The following is a 16,511-nucleotide window of genomic DNA, read 5'->3' as shown; positions in this document are numbered from 1 at the left end:
AATAGAGAAGAAGGGACAGAGATCATGAAAGAGATAAGGGCTAAAATGGAGATTTGGACATCATCTTCACAAAGATAATAATTGAATTCATGGGCACTAATGAAATTCCAAAGAGATAGAGAGTAGAGTCCTTGGAGAGAGCCCTGTGGTATAACCACTCAAAGGGGGTGGGGTTTGGGAGCACTGATGATAATCATGCCAGAAAGAATTTGAAGGATTAGTGATAGAGTTAATAAGAGAACCATGATAGATTAGTACCATGGAAACAGAGAGGAGAGTGCGTCCAGAAGGAAAGAGTAACTTCTGACTAATAGAGTCAGAAGTCACAGTGAAGTCAAGAAGGCATAACCTTTGACCCAGCAACACTACTATTAGGCCTGTACCCTAAAATGATCAAAGAATGAGAAAAAGGAAAGAGCTGTACAAAATATTTATACCTGGCTCTTTTCAGTAGCAAAGAACTGGAAACTAAAGGGGGTGCTCATCAATTAGGAAAAGAATGATAGTATATTAATGTAACTAAATATTGTTACACCATTAGAAATTACAAAAAGGGACAGTTTCAGAGAAACTTGGAATGATTTATGTGAACTGATGCAGAGAGAAGTGAGCAGAACAGTGTATACATTAACAACTTTAAAAAGAAAAATCATTTTGAAAGACTTAAGAACTCTGAGCAATGAAATGACCAGCCATAAATGCAGAAGACTGATGAAAAAAACATGCTACCTAGCTCCTTGACAAAGGGGTATTGGACTTGGAACGCAGAATGAAACACATTTTTGGACCCAGCTCATGTCAGAATTCGTTTGGCTTAACTATGGATATCTATTACAAAGGTTTGGGTTTTTTTTCATTTTGGGAGGTAAGTTGAAGGGAGAGGAAAATTGCAACAGAGTATTTCTCATATACTCCTTCAAAAAAAAAGAAAGGAGGGAAACCAGAAGTCATCACAATAAGGACAGTTTTCAAAGTTTTGTATTGAATTTATTATATACTTCAAAAGAAAAGCAAGCTCTACAATTCTACAATGTATAGGAAAATGTTCCACTTATTTAAGTTCAGAATAAAAATAAATTTAAATATAAAATGTAAAAATAAAAAAGAATCCAAGAAGGATGATCACTGATAAGAGAGCAATAAATAGATGGGCTACGCAGTCATTGGAGCACTCTTTATAAAGGTACGAAAAAGCAACAGAAAGACTCTTACAAGGTATATTTTACAGGAGACTACATCTTTACAATCTATTATTACTTGAAAGATGTAAATAATATAGGATCTCGCTATGCTAATTGTTTTCTATTATTAAAAAGAGCATTTGTTTGGGTCCAGCAAAATACCTTCTTAAAGTATAACGTCCTATAAGGGGTCTCCTATGCATATGACAAAATTATACAAGATTCCATGAAAAATGCAACAGAAATAACCTTGTCTGACACTGTCTGGACATTATATCAATTGTTCACTAAAGATACCTGATCACTAAAGGGATGCCATTGATGTGGAGGAAAAAATAATGTACAGTCCAAGTTGAAGGTTTTGTTATATATGGCAAAATCCTCCAGATGATTCTTTCTACAGATGACATTATGCGGATTACAGCAATCCTTGAAACAGTTCAGAACTTTCTAAATGAGATTCAAAACCATTTAACATGTTTGGCCTAACAATTCCCACAGAAAATAAAAACAAGTGGATAAGGAATGCCTATAATTCTGATTATGAAAACCCATTGGGCAGACAACCTATAGAATTTATCCATCAGTATACACATCTTAGACAGACACTGAAAATGGACAATGTGATTCATCCATCCATAATTGATCAGCAAAAAGACAGCAGGTGAGATTACCCTCAGCAAACTGTGTCATATTTTTAATTCTCTCAGATTTCTCCTTGAAATAAGTGTCAATCCTTTCAATCCTAATCTTTTGGGAATGTTACATTACTATGAATTGAAGAATATTACATTCTCTGGATGAAGCTGCAGATCACTCAAAACATAATGGAGAGGCACGTGGTAAGTATAAACAAGCTGGACATATTATGTACAAGGAATTAAGAAGCGGTACAGATTATGTTAAAGAAATGCACAAGCAGAAAAGAAATAGGCCAAGCAACTTATGAACAGTTTAAGCACTCCAATGTTATTCTTTCTATGTCAAGAAAACTCAAAGACCAGCACATTGGGTCACTCCACTCTAGTGCCTGACAGCAAATTTATAGGACGATATGGATGAGAGTAATACAGGAGGATCAAGCCTGGATGGGTTGATCCTCGTTGGAGGCTACAGTGATGAAATCACAGATTCATTTGAGCATTTGGTATTTGAGCCTAGCACTGCGCTTTGTACATAGCTGGCACTTTAAAAATATTTATGGAATTAATAAATTGAATGAAGTTCCAGAATACTAAAGCACTTCCTCAATTAGATTCATAGACACTTGAAACTGATTGGCCTATTAATCGACTCAAGAAAAACCAAGTAGATGCAAAATGTACATTAGCCATATTGTGACCTGCAGTTGAATGGTCATCCCATTGAATTAGTCCATAGTAATAATAGCTAGCATTTATATAGCACTTTAGAGTTTACAAAGCACTATACATACTTTAATTCATTTAATCTTCATCGCTCTGTGAGGTAGATGCTATTATTATCACATTTTATAGATGAAGAAACCAAGGCTAGAAGAGGTAAAGTACCTTGCCCAGGGTTATACAGCTAAGTGTGTAAGGTAGAATTTGAACTCAGGGTGGCAGGGTGCAGAGCGTGCAGAGCCTGGAGTCAGGAAGACTCATCTTCCAGAGTTCAAATGTGGCCTAAGGCACTTGCTAGCTTGTGTAACCCTGGGCAAGTCACTTAACCCTCTTCCTCATCCGGAAAATGAGCTGGAAAAGGAAATGGCCAACTGCTCCAGTATCTGCCAAGAAAACCCCAAATGACGTCGCAAAGAGTCAGACACAACAATGAACTGAACTTCCTGACTCCAAGTTCAATGTTCTCACCAATGCACAGCCATTTTTCTCAGACACTAAAGATGGACCTTGAGCTGGACCTTGAAATCAATGAGGGAAAGAGAGCAGACTGACTTGCGTTGGGGAAATTATACTTTTTTCCATACCTATCATTGCACTGGTATAAAGAATTCTCAATGAAGAAACTCCCTCTACCAATATAGATTAGCACCTTCTCTGCATCTTACAGTACTACAAAGTTGCCTATAAGTCACCACACCTATCAACTTAGAGACTTGATCAGGGTCACAAATCCAAAAAGTATCAGAAGTGAAACTCGAACCCAGGTCTTCCAATCAGGAATTGGGTTGGTGTTTACAGATTAATTTCTTAAATACATATGGCATTTTATTTATTCTTTTCTGAAGCCTTAAACTTTGATCCACACTGGTAGTGGTCCTTCTAATCCAAGCTTGTATATAATCCAAAGAACTTCTCCAACTGGTTGTAACTCCCCACAATACCCCTCCTACCATCCTTAATAGGCTTTTGTAAGTTGAAAATCATAGAATTTCCAATCAGGTTGGAATTTCCAATTGGCAATCAGGTGGTCCAATAGATAGAGTATCATACTTTAAGTCAGGAAGACCTGAATTTCAATCCTGCTTCAGGCACTCACTAGTTGTATGAACTATTACAAGTCACTGAACCCCACTCAGTCTCAGTCTCCTTATCTGGAAAGTGGGAATAATAATAGTATCAGGGTTATTGTGAGATATATGTGAGGTAACATATTGAAAACCTTAGAGCACTGTGTAAATGTTAGCTACTATTATACTCCAAGGACCTGAAAGCTGAATTTGTTCAGATGGAAAACAAAATACTGTCTTAAGAACTTCAGTGAATGTCAGCTACATCTTATTTCTCAAAACAGGAAGTAGAACCAATGTACTCAGTGTCAGTCTGAAGTAAGTCACCCTTGTGGGTTTGTGACAGATAGGAGATGTTGTGCAATAATGGTTTTCAAACAAAGATCACAACTAATTGCCAGAACCTTGTCCAGATTCGAGGCTCCCTCTTCTCAATGGAAACATTATAGACAAAACAGAAAGGATTCACCCAGCTACCTTAAGATTAAACTTTACAGTGTAATTTATTAATTTTTTTTGTACACTAGCATTTATTGAGGATTTGATGAGTACGAGACACTGTGGCAATGCCAAACCTTTTATCACAATGGAATCATTGTATAAATAATCAATGTTTCCTATTATTTATGTTCTTGGTTGTTATGGTTGGCTGCTGTTGTTGTTTGAAGGTTTACAAGATAACCATTAAGTGACCATTAATCCATAGGTTATTTTATAGAGGGGTTCCTTCTTCAGGGAATGTATTGGACAAGATGGGATAGAGGTCTCTTCCCACTCTGCGTCTGTGATTCTGTGAAGTTTCCAAGTTTAGTCATTGCTCAAAGGTAGATGATTCAAAATACAGTGGTACCCCTGTATATAACTGAGGTCAAAGTACAGGAATAAAACTCACTTGAATAATTCAGGCACAAAAATTGTGTTTGTTTGTCTTGCACCTCCCAATTTAGCTGACTCCACAGTCAAGTTGTGACTGTATATTACTAAGACTGATTTTCACACATAGGCTGTATAATCATTCATTAACTTATAACAAAACTTTACAATTACATATTCCCAAGGCCCTCACTCACTACCATGTAGGCATATTCTGAGTCAATATAATAAGCATTCAAGGGAGGGGAAAAGATTTAAGTCCACAATCTGTACCCCAATGACACCAAAGATATATATATATATATATGCATATTGATTACAAAGAAAACAAAATTAAATATAGATATTCATGAATACTCTTCAATAGCTCTAAGGATCTACCTTTAAAATAGAAAATTCTGATAAAGAAAATTATTATTTCCTGTTTTACATGATTGCACATGAATAACCTATATCTGATTGAAGGAGTGGGGGAGAGGAAGGGAGCAGAGAGACATAGAATTTGGAAATCAAAACTTTAAAAAATGTAAAAAGTTTTAATATATATATATTTTAAAGAAAATTATTATTTCCAATTAAAGGCTCTGACAATCAAGGACAGTAATAGTAATGCATTTATATCAGTCTTTGAAGTTTACAAAGTTCTTCACAATATATTATTTCATTTGATCCTCACAACAACCCTGGGAGGTAGCTGTTATTAATGTATTTCACCACATAATCTTGCTTCCTGTTTTTTCAGCCCAAAAATTGGTTTATAACCTTTCATTGAGTAATTGTCCCATGATAAAATTATGTTCATCAGGTCATTTAAAAGGTAAACAGAGCAGCAACACATTCACCAGTGGCATATGGATACACATCTATCTCTAGCGCATTGCCAGCTGCCAGCCTAGAATTCTCATCCCACCAGCATTGTCAATGTATTTCCGAAAGTCACTTGAATGGTTTGTTTAGAGTGCTGCAGTACTAAGAGTATTATCACTCAACCCAATGAAGACCTATAGGCACAAGGGGAGTGGGTGGGTAGGTGAAGCGCCCAAGAGTAAGTCATGTGATATGGCAAGACTTGCATCTTCCCATGTTAGCTAAACTGTACAGTTTGTCTGCTATCAATGCAGTTTAGTAATAAATGATTTTTAAGTAGTGCCAGCACAATTTTTTTTAATTAAAGAAAGCTTCACATAATGGTTCTCACCTCACTTTTTGAAAAAAAAAAAGTTGGCACAAAATCTGCGACGATTATGCGGTGAAATACTGGTACCCTCATTTTACAAAAGAGAATAGTGAAGCAGTGAATTGCCCTAGGGTCATAGAGAACACTAAGTATAAAAGGCAGGCTTTGAAACTAGATCTTCCAGACTCTCAGTTCAACGGCTTATCTACTATAAATGAAGAAAGATGGCTTGCTGAGTAGCGTGTACTTTTCCTCATTCCATAAATGCTTTATTAAGAAATAGCACTCTGTCTAATCAAAGGAAAATGAGATGTGACATATAGGTTACATTATGGGGCTCTAAGTACTTTAGATGCTGTATTTCCTGGCTTTTATGATAGGATTTGCTGAATATGTGTCCTAAACACTTCAGAGGAGTGTGAAATCACTGAACTAACTTTATTTTTATATATTTCCTTTCTGGTTTTGTCATGTACCATTAAGTACTCTGCAGTCTAAGTTCTGCCTTTTTTGCTAACTTAGCAGTAAGGCTAAGAAGAATTGTTATCACATACTTTAACTTGTCATGAAATTGTAAACATCTCCCAAAGGAAGAAAAGTTAAGTGGAAAAGATAAGTCATTTACCCACAGCCTACACTTTTACCCACTTCCACTTAAGCAACAACTAACTCCTTTTGAAATGGCATTTAAAAATTGCCTCACCTCCACTTGTCAGTCAACTGTCTTTTAAACACATACTATAACCAAACACTGCACTAAGCATTGAGAATACAAAGACTGGTGCAGTGGGGGGTGAGGGGAAAGGATGTCCCTGCCTTTAGGGAGCTCATATTCTAATGGGGATATAAACATACTTTCGAAGACCTCTTCTCTTATTAGGACTTAGTTCTATGTATCCTTGAATTTTCTAGTAGCTCTATGTTTGTTTGTTATCTCCTCAATTAAATAATTAGATGGTAAGCTACTGGAGGACAAGCAGGTATTGTCTTACATTTTTCTTGTTTCCCTCTAGGTACCTACCAGTAGTGAGGGAGTCGGCATCAGAAGTCTGAGAATTCAGTAATGTCTGCCTGTGCTTTGGCATTTCAGGGCTTTACATCCTCAGTCTGCTGCCAGCAACCTTCTTCCTGTGTCTGACAAGCAGAGGGGAAAAGGGAGAGAGGACAGCAGGATTTGGATAGCATCCTTCAGCATTCCTCCATCCCGGGTCAATGATGGCTGAACTGTCAGAAAGAATCACATTCACTAGTTGGATATAGCCACCAATTTAAATTGTCTCTGGCTAGTCTGATGGCAGTTGACAATTCAGTCAGCCGGTGACATAGCAGAAAAGAAAGGGTATGGTGTCATCCCCTTCCAGATGTGTGAGCCTCTTTAAAGTGAATAGGACCATATTAGTGAAGCATCCCTGCGTACACAAGCTTGCTCTAACTCCAGGTCATCAAAAAGGGGAAAAGGAGGTGGGGTTGGGGGAGAGGAATTACCTACCAAAGAGAGAAAAAGAAGTTCACAAAGTGGCTCATTTAAAGGCTTGATGCTTCCCTTCCTGCTGTGCCAATGTATGCATACACTTTCTTTGCTCACTGGGGACAACTTCTATTTTCACTATTGTCTTTATATGCCCAGTGTCTAACACGATGCCTGGAACAACAGGGGGCTTTGTTGACTGGTTGATTCATAACCCCTTCTTGTTGCCATAGTATTGGTTATTAAAAATATAAAAAACCCATCCTGCTTTATGTAAATTCAATACATGAAATTCCAGACTTACACAAAAGTTGGATTGGAATGTAATCTTTCAGTTTGCAAAAAGGATGAAAAACAGGACATCTTTTTAAAAAGCTCACAAGTGCATTCAAAATAATAATTTACAAACATTTGATTCACATACAACTTTTCAGAAATGCAAGATGCAACTATATTTAATATTATTATTATCACTGTTCTGCTACTTAAATATCAACATAAGAACAGACATTATAAGCATATTATACTGAAAAAAATATGTAAAATGATCTGTGGGAGGAGGAAAAGGAAAGAAAACCTCAGAGTACCCTGAATAAGTCTCATACTTTCCCACCTCTGTGTTTTTACCCATGCTGTTACCCTCACCAAGAATGTGCTCCTCCCCCCACCATCCACATTGTTCACAACCTCCAATATTTAATAACTTTAATACAAGCCACTGATTTAATTAAAGGAAATGGAGCGATTGAATTCCTTCCTCAAAAATAGAATTTTATTTCAGTAATTACTGTTGAACTCTAATCTAAGATGCTAAAATCTTGCAACTTTCAGTATTGGCATTTCAGTGTGGCATGTCTCCACGGCAAGACTAAGTCTGGGAGGTGCTAGACTTAGAGTAAGAAAATGACAGCAATGAGACTGAATAGGTAATGTCTCAAATTCCTGTTGGATCCCATGTTTTTTGAAGTGAGTCTGTGTTTTCCTTTCATAATTAAAGTATCCCTTTACTAATGCATGTCTTGGACTAAATAATTCTAATAATAGTTTTTTAGGAACAAAAGGATATAGGAAGTTGCTCATCTCTTTTCCAGTGATATAGTTATCACAAAATTAGTGTTGTTATATTGATGGAGTAAATGGGAGTTAAGAATATCATGAATATCTTAAAATCCTTTATAAGCAATGTCAAAATAATAATAACATTTTTTTTCCTTGCATGAAGATCCAGAACCTATAGATGAATAAATTCACTCTGAGACAGTATGGTATAGTAGAAAGAGAATGGAGTTGTCAAGAAAACCGAGGTCCAGTCTTAGCTCTACCACTAACTCCCAGCAAGACCTAGGATGTCATGTTTCTCTCTCCTACGGGCAGTTTTCACATATCTAAAATGAGATCATTAGATTATATAGATTGCACTTAGGGGAATTTCCACTTCTAACAGTCCATTAGATTGTGGTTTTAGCTCTTCATCAGTGTTATGAATATGTGGACTCTTAGGCTTTTAAAAAGTCCTGTTCCAATGCACTAAAGGATATAATTTGTTCTTAAAGAGTTCAAAGAATCTTAGAAATGACAGGAACATCAGAGACCTACTAGCCTAAACTGTACCTGATCAAGAATTGCTACTACAAGTAATCATCTCAGCCTATTGTTGTTGGCCTTTAATGAGGAGAACTCCATAACCTCAAGAAGCAGTTTATTTCACTTTGGGGTAGCAGAGGATAGAGTGCTGTCCCTGGAGTCAGAAAGACTTATCTTCCTGAGTTCCAATCTGGCCTCAAACACTTAGTAGCTACATGACCCTGGGCAAGTCACTTAACCCTGTTTGCCTCAGTTTCCTTAGCTGTAAAATGAGCCGGAGAAGGAAACAAGAAATCACTCTAATATCTATGCTAAGAAAACCCCAAAATGGGGTGATGAAGAGTTGGACACAACTGAATCAACTCAACGACAGCAACAAATTATCAGTAAGTCTGTTCTTGTATCAAGATTAAATCTGTCTCTCTGTAATCAAAGGATAACTAATTGTTCCTATTTCTCAAACCTAGAGCCAAACAGAGCACATATAACCACTCTATCACATGACAATTATCCAAATACTTGAGACTGCAATTGTGTGGCCCTTAAGTCTTTTCTTCTTCAGGCTTGACATCCTCAGTTTTTTTAAACTTGTTTTTATATGACGTGTCCTACAATACCCTTACCATCTTGGTCACCCTATTCTTCATGTGATGCAAATTGAATTCATTCATAATGAAATGAAAAATGATTTATTACTTTTATTATTATTTAGAATTTATTATTTATAATTATTCCTTCACAAAGAAAAAGTATTTATTAAGCACTTGCTATATACTAAACACTATGCTAATTTAGGGTTCTAGGAAATACTGGGGATACAAGTTCAGAAAGTGAGACAGTCCTTGGTCCCAAGGAGCTTATATTCTAACAGGGGAGACAGAGAATGGGAGCTAGAGAGTCATTCCATCAAAGGAATCACAGATGGCAAGTTCATCCACAACTCAGCCAACTGACAATCCTCTTTCCTGAAATAATGATAAAACAGATTTGATTACCACGCCTAAGTCAAGAAGTAAAAAGGTAGGGGGAGAGAAGGAGTGGGATATGCACATAGCAACATGGCCTAGGGAAATGGTCAGGGGAAAGCGGACAGCCCTGGGAGCAGGGACTGTGGTGGCGAGTGAGGACCAAGCTACGGCCACTGCAGAACTGACAAGAAGGTGCTTTGTTAAAATTCCTATGGAAACAAAATATAATTTCATAAGGAGATAATGGATGGAGAAGAGAAAACATACAGCAGATGTGAGGGCCCAGATGCTATGTATGTGAAATTGATATCTTCCAATGGTCATGAATTTATTATACAAAGGGAGCATGCTTTAACATGAGGAACAATAAAGGCCATGTTAAGTGGCCCTGGTCAGTTTGCTGAAAATGAAACCAATGAGGTTAATTTTAGAGAAATTCCATCACATGTTCTATCAAAAGTATGTATGTAATTTACCTACAAGGTTCTCTACACCAACAGCTCTACAGAGATTCCTGAATTCCTATTGTACCTGAAATTGCACTTCCTAGATTGTTAAATAAAATAAATTACAAGAACCTGTTAACTTTCTCAGTATTTAATATCTGTAGTTCAGTTAGTAACTTTTTTCATATAGCATGTTGTGTGGTAGGGAGGCAGGTTGAGAACTGTAAAGTTCATTGCAAAGCAATCAGAGTTGAAATTTGTTTTGCAACTTAAGTAAAATAAAGACATTTTATCTAAATGTGAAATAAACAAATATGCCAATTAGTAGATGGCTATGCATTATCCTTTAGATGTGGTTTTAAATATTAGAACAATTATTATAGCAGGTACTGAAATTTAGGCAAATAGTACAGGTAATCGAACTGTATTGCTAGCATTGCTAAGCTAGCTAAGTAGTTTTAGGGGTTTTACTTTTTTGTAAGTTTTGGACAGATGGGGTTAACTGAACCTACCATATCATGACTGTCTAGCATTATCAGTTATGCAACTATTTTGCATTGTCCACTTCTGTTTATAAATATGGCTTGGCCAAAACACTAATGTTTTAATAACTCTTGAATACATAAGAATTGATCTTACATGTCTTTTGATAAATTGCAATCGTGTTAGCATATCAGTGTATCTGCACATCTGTTTTTGTCATTCAACTTAAGTGGTACTTTTCTTTTAAACCATTACAGAAGATTGTTAGGTATAGCTTTTGCAGTATTTTTAAGAACTTTAGCCAAGCTGTCAATAAGTAACCACAGTACTAGATAGCTTTGGCTGTGAAAACTTAGGGATAGTCAAACAATATACTTTTGAACAATCCGAAGCACTGTACTTAATCATCTAGCTGAGAAAGCTTCCTTTGCAATTTACTTTTCACTTACTACATTAATAAATCATTATTTAAATGTATTAAAATAAGATCATGGCAAAATTTATTCCACTCTGCTCTCCCCCCCCCCAAAAACTAGACGAATAAAAAAAGCAATCAAAATAATCTTTATGGGACAATATGTGGAATTAATGGTAAGAACCTGGCATAAAGCACCTTAATAGTTTGTGAGTTCAATTTTATTGGTAGTCAAATGATGTCTTCTTTGTATGTAGTGGCTATATAGAAAATTGCTGATATTAAGAAACAAAGCCTATATATAACAGGGGTAATGACTACACCAGTGTAATAAGGCTTTTACTTAATGCAAATGAACTTTAACCTTTTAGGATTATGAAGGCCAAATAAAAAGTTCAATCAGGGTATCTCTTTCCTAGGTATGGAGTCCAGAAAATGAAGGTTGAGTTTCAGCTTCCTACTTTTCAAATAGTGGAGAATTCATTATACAGCTGTAAATTTAAATACTGGTGACCAGATTCTTTTCATTCACTCCACAAATTACCAAGAAAAAAAATTCATCAGCAAACCTAATCACCGTGCTCTTAATCTTGATTGAAAACAGTTGTTACATCTACTTCAGTAATTCATAAAGACAAACTCTGGTTCATATACACAGTACTGAAGTATTTACTAGTGTTTGCTTATCAAGTGCAGGGATTTTTAATGCTAAATGGTGACAAAAATAACAATTATGTACAGATATGATGAGCTTATAGGTCAAGGTGGTAGCAGAAACTACATTTCTGATGGGCTCTGTCCTAGTAGGTTACCTTTCCAACTCATGGCTACATTTGAATACATCATAAAATACTAAAATTGAAGTCCACAGTTTAGTATGGCTAGAATTCGGATAAGGGGAGGTTATGTATTTCAAAAGTGGTACTGCATGAGAAGTGAGAAAATATTTACTAAGGAATATGAAATATTTTGTATCACATACGTAATCTTGGCCTTATTTTCAAAAGCATTAAATTCCTCAATTCATGGTTTTTATTTTCACATTAGGCATTTTCAATCATTGTATTCTTGTACACCCAGAATGATTAGACATCACTTATTTGGTTTAATTTAAGAGATTTTAATAGCGTGTATCATTCAAATCTATAATTGTTTCTGAAATTGATATTAACTTATTTTTGAAATTCCATTTAAAACTGTATTCTAGTCTTTTTTCTACATTGTAGCATTTGTAGCACATAAGATTCTATTATAAATAAAATCCTTTACAGCAAAAAAAAGGCCAAACAGGATGTTAGGTATGGTATGGTAGCCACCTACATATAGTGGGGTAAGTAAGTTTAAAGTTTCTCTGTCCCAGAGCAAGATGGTTTACTCACAGGGTGAGAGTTCAAGAGTTTCATGGATTAATTTCCTCAGGAATTAGGATATGTCTAAAGTCCACAAGAGGACTGTTAGTGCAAAATACAGAGTGCTGGTCCAGGTAGGGAGAGTTGGGACAGTGGCAACAGGACAGGGCAATTGGTGAGATGACCCAGGTCGATAGCTAGAAGAAATGTTCTTCTTAAACTCTGCAGTCCATATCTCAACACATTACTCTGGTAGTGGTCTAACCAGGGAAAAGTGCAATGGAAGTGTTACCTCTCTTCTTCTAGGCACCATTATGTTTCTCTTAATGTAAGCTATTGTGTTAACCTTTTTTGCCTACCAAATCATACTGTTGACTCATAATGAACCTATAGACGACCAATACCCTGAGATCTCTAAAAGCATCTGGTTCTTTATCAGAGATACGTGTTGCAAAATTCTGCCCCCCACCCCGTTTTCAGCTTTCCTTTTAATTTTGGTTATGTTGGTTTTGTTGTGCAAAAACTTTCGTTTCACATAATCAAAATTATCCATTATACATTTTGTAATACCCTCTATATTTTCTTTGGTCTTAAATTTTTCCCTTTTCCAAAGATCTGACAAATATACTATTCCATGCTCTCCTAATTTTTTTATGGTGTCACCCTTTACACATTAATCATGTACCCATTTTGACCTAATCTTGGTATACAGTGTGAGGTGTTGGTCTATACCTAGTTTCTGCCATACTCTTTTCTAATTTTCCTGGCAGCTTTTGTCAAATAATGAGTTTTTGTTCCAAAAGTTGGATCTTTGGGTTTATCACATACAAGATTACTATGATCATTTACAATAAAGTAATGTGTACCTAATCTAATTCACTGAGCCACCACTCTATTTCTTAGCCAGTACCAGATTGTTTTGATAATTACCATTTAATGATAGAGTTTGAGATCTGGTACAGCTAGACTACTTTGCTTCACATTTTTTTATTGATTCCCTTGATATCCTTGACCTTTTGTTCTTCCAGATGGATTTTGTTATTATTCTTATTGTTTGAATACAGACTGAAGCTATTTTTTACTTTCTTTTTCTTCTATTCAATTCTTCTTGTACAAAATGACTAATATGGAAATTTTTTACATGATTGCATATTTATAACCTATATCTGATTTTTTACCAGCTCAGGGAAGGGGATGGGGAGGGATGGAGGGAAGGACAGAATTTGGAACTCAAGACTTTTAAAAAATGTTTTTAAAGATCTGTTTTAATATGTAATTGGGAAAAATTATATATATATATATACATATATTTATATATATGTATATATATATTTAAAAGCACCTGGTTCTACATGTAGTTTTGGTCTTTGAAAAACTCTGCTAGCTACTTTGATGAAGAAAACAAAACAGATAACATGATAAACTTGTATTCAAACCAAAAAAAATATGACTTCAGGATCCCAACTGCTCTGTTTTATATCTATAGAATCAAGGTTGCTGAGTAGTTTCATCAGCATTGTTAACCACTCCAAATTAAATGAACAAGACAGGATCATGACAAATAAAATTCTAGGTATGATCAGTCTACTAGAATCAAAGTTCTAAAATCAAAAGCTCTGTTAACCAGAACACAGATCTGATGCCTGAACTGTATGGAGGACAGGAGACAGTAGGAAATTCTAAAAACCCTGGAAATTATTTTTTAAAAAGCTAGAATAGATTAATTGCTGGAGGGCAGAGAGAAGAAATGTAGAAGAACATAAATTAGTGAAGCACAAACAACAGCTGCTGAGGGAAATGACAATGGATCTCTCAACTTAACACAGAGGTCAGAGTCAGGATGACTTATTCTGACCTAGAACACTCATAAGATGAAAAGTGACAAACAGCTCTCCACCCTACAAGAATGAGCGACTGATAGATAATATATTTGCTCAGTGGGAAAAGAAAGCAGACGATGTATCACAATGGTAAGATCCCTGCACTAAAAGTAAAAAAATCCGTGTTCTAGTCCCGCCCGGCTTTTGATGATGATGATAATGATGATGGTGATGGTGATGAAGAAGTAAAAATAAAACCAAAACTGGAAACCATTTACTTGTATTGAGTAAGCCATTCAGAACAGCTTTATTTTGTTTGCATGGTGCTTTACAAATCCTATGTCATTTTGTCCTTGCCACAACCCTGAGAGACAGGTACTACTATTATTCCTATATTAAAGGTGAGGAAGTTATGGGAGATGGAAGTTAATAGAGTTTCCCAGGATGACACAATCAGTAAATTGCACTCAGATCTTCCTGACTCCAAGTCCAGATCTCTATCCACCTAGCTGCTTCTAAAAATTTTAATAATGCACCTCTACTAATTTCCTATGTGACCTCAGTTATAGAATCTTGGAGTTGGGAGCACAGTACCTTGGAAAGAATTCTAGGTTTTGAGTCCTAGAACTGGAATATAGACTCTGGAACTTACCACCTGTGTGACTTTGGGGTCCTCAGTTTTCTCATCTATAAAATGAGGGGGATATACTAGATGGCTTCCAGTAGTCCTTCCATGTCTACGACCCTGTGGATTTAAGTCACCTAATTTCACCTCCCTCCCAATGCATTGTCCATTGCTTTTTCCTTGCTCTCACCATGTGACCAGCCCACATTCTTTTCTGGTCATACGCCTCTCATCACCTCCTGTATGCTGCATCTTTTGATCAGTTCTTGGGCGGTATTGTGTCATGACCTGTTCATACCCACCCTGAACCTTCCCACTGCACTTCAGGTGACTCAACTTTAATTTTTCAGAGAACAAGATTCTATGACTCATACATACCCCTACAATATCACCATCATTTTTGCCTATTGAGATAATTTTGAATACTGGTTCTGTCATCCATTAACATAACTACATTGTTTTTGTTCTTGGTTTTTTTTTTTAGTTAGCTCAGATTTTTTAATCAGAAATTTTAATAAGTGCACCTTCTAGATCCTCATTCAAGTTGTTGGCAAAAATGTTGAACAGCAAAGTACAAATAAGAAAGCCTGCCAATAGAGATTTCTTCCAGTTCCAACATTAATCTATTCATTAATTAATCATCTTTGGGTATGGATATTCTACCAGCTTCAGGAGGCAACTAACTGTAGCCATCATCTAGACCATAGTTCTTCATTTATATCTACTGTACCACCTAAATGCCTATCATATAGTCTAGTATACAGTAAGCACTTAATAAATGCTTTGCATAACTGATTTCTTTCCAAATAGCAAACTCATTTCCCCCTCTAAGTTTCCCACTCTTCTTCATGGACCAATTTCTCCTCAATAGTCAGAACTAAATCCAAAGAAGCAGTTCCTTTCATTGCTTTTTCTACTTTGCAAGAAATGAAATTATCAGCAAGGCAAAGAAATAACCAGACCCCCTGCTTTTGTCCGTGAGACTGACAGTAGATATCTAGATACTGACTTTATAATCAGTATTAGTAAAGCTTTATTCATCTCCTCAAGAGAATAGTGTGGCATGATAGAAAGATACTAGATCTGAAGTCAAAAGACCCAGATTTTGATTCTAGTTCTGCACTGGGATTCAGGGAGGAACCCAGAGGAAAAATCAAACTTTTAAATTAAATTAGGGAAAGTGAAAGCATCCTTTTGCATATTTATAAAGCATTCTTTTTAAAGCTACAACCAAGGAATATGAATGGCATGACCATGGGATGATCACTAAAATTAATTTCCAAGTTCCTTTTTGGTTCTGAATCTATGATCCTCTAATTGGTTTGGATCATCTGTAGTGTACTCCCAATATTGTATCATATCTGTTTTTCCTTTATTTGTCCTCAATCCAATGTTTTCCAGTTTGCTTCTGTGCTTCAGATTCATTCAACTCAGCATTTGTTGTTGAGTCACATCTGACTCTTGGTGACCCCATATTGGGTTTTCTCAGCAAAGGTGCTGGAGTGATTTGCCATTTCTTTCTTCATCACCTTAGCATACATTTCACTTTTCCCTCCTGTTTTCATCAAATCTGTTCCTTCTAAGCAAAGAATAGTTTTCAGTTGTCCTGTTCTAAACATAAGTTCCATCTCAATTCTCTTAACCTCTTTATGCCTCAGTTTCCTCATCTGTAAAAGAGAGATACTATCAGC

General features: G+C 36.0%; 1 protein-coding gene across 1 annotated transcript in view; it reads right to left on the bottom strand.

Annotated features, from left to right (window-relative positions):
- IPCEF1 (interaction protein for cytohesin exchange factors 1) overlaps window positions 1–16,511 on the bottom strand; it is a 138,210-nt gene that overhangs the window by 104,908 nt on the left and 16,791 nt on the right. The gene's annotated exons all lie outside the window — the stretch shown is intronic.

Source organism: Trichosurus vulpecula, chromosome 7 (assembly GCF_011100635.1).
Source record: "Trichosurus vulpecula isolate mTriVul1 chromosome 7, mTriVul1.pri, whole genome shotgun sequence".
NCBI lineage: Eukaryota > Metazoa > Chordata > Mammalia > Diprotodontia > Phalangeridae > Trichosurus > Trichosurus vulpecula.
The sequence above is the reverse complement of the archived record's forward strand: the minus strand, read 5'-3'. Positions and strand labels throughout refer to the sequence as shown.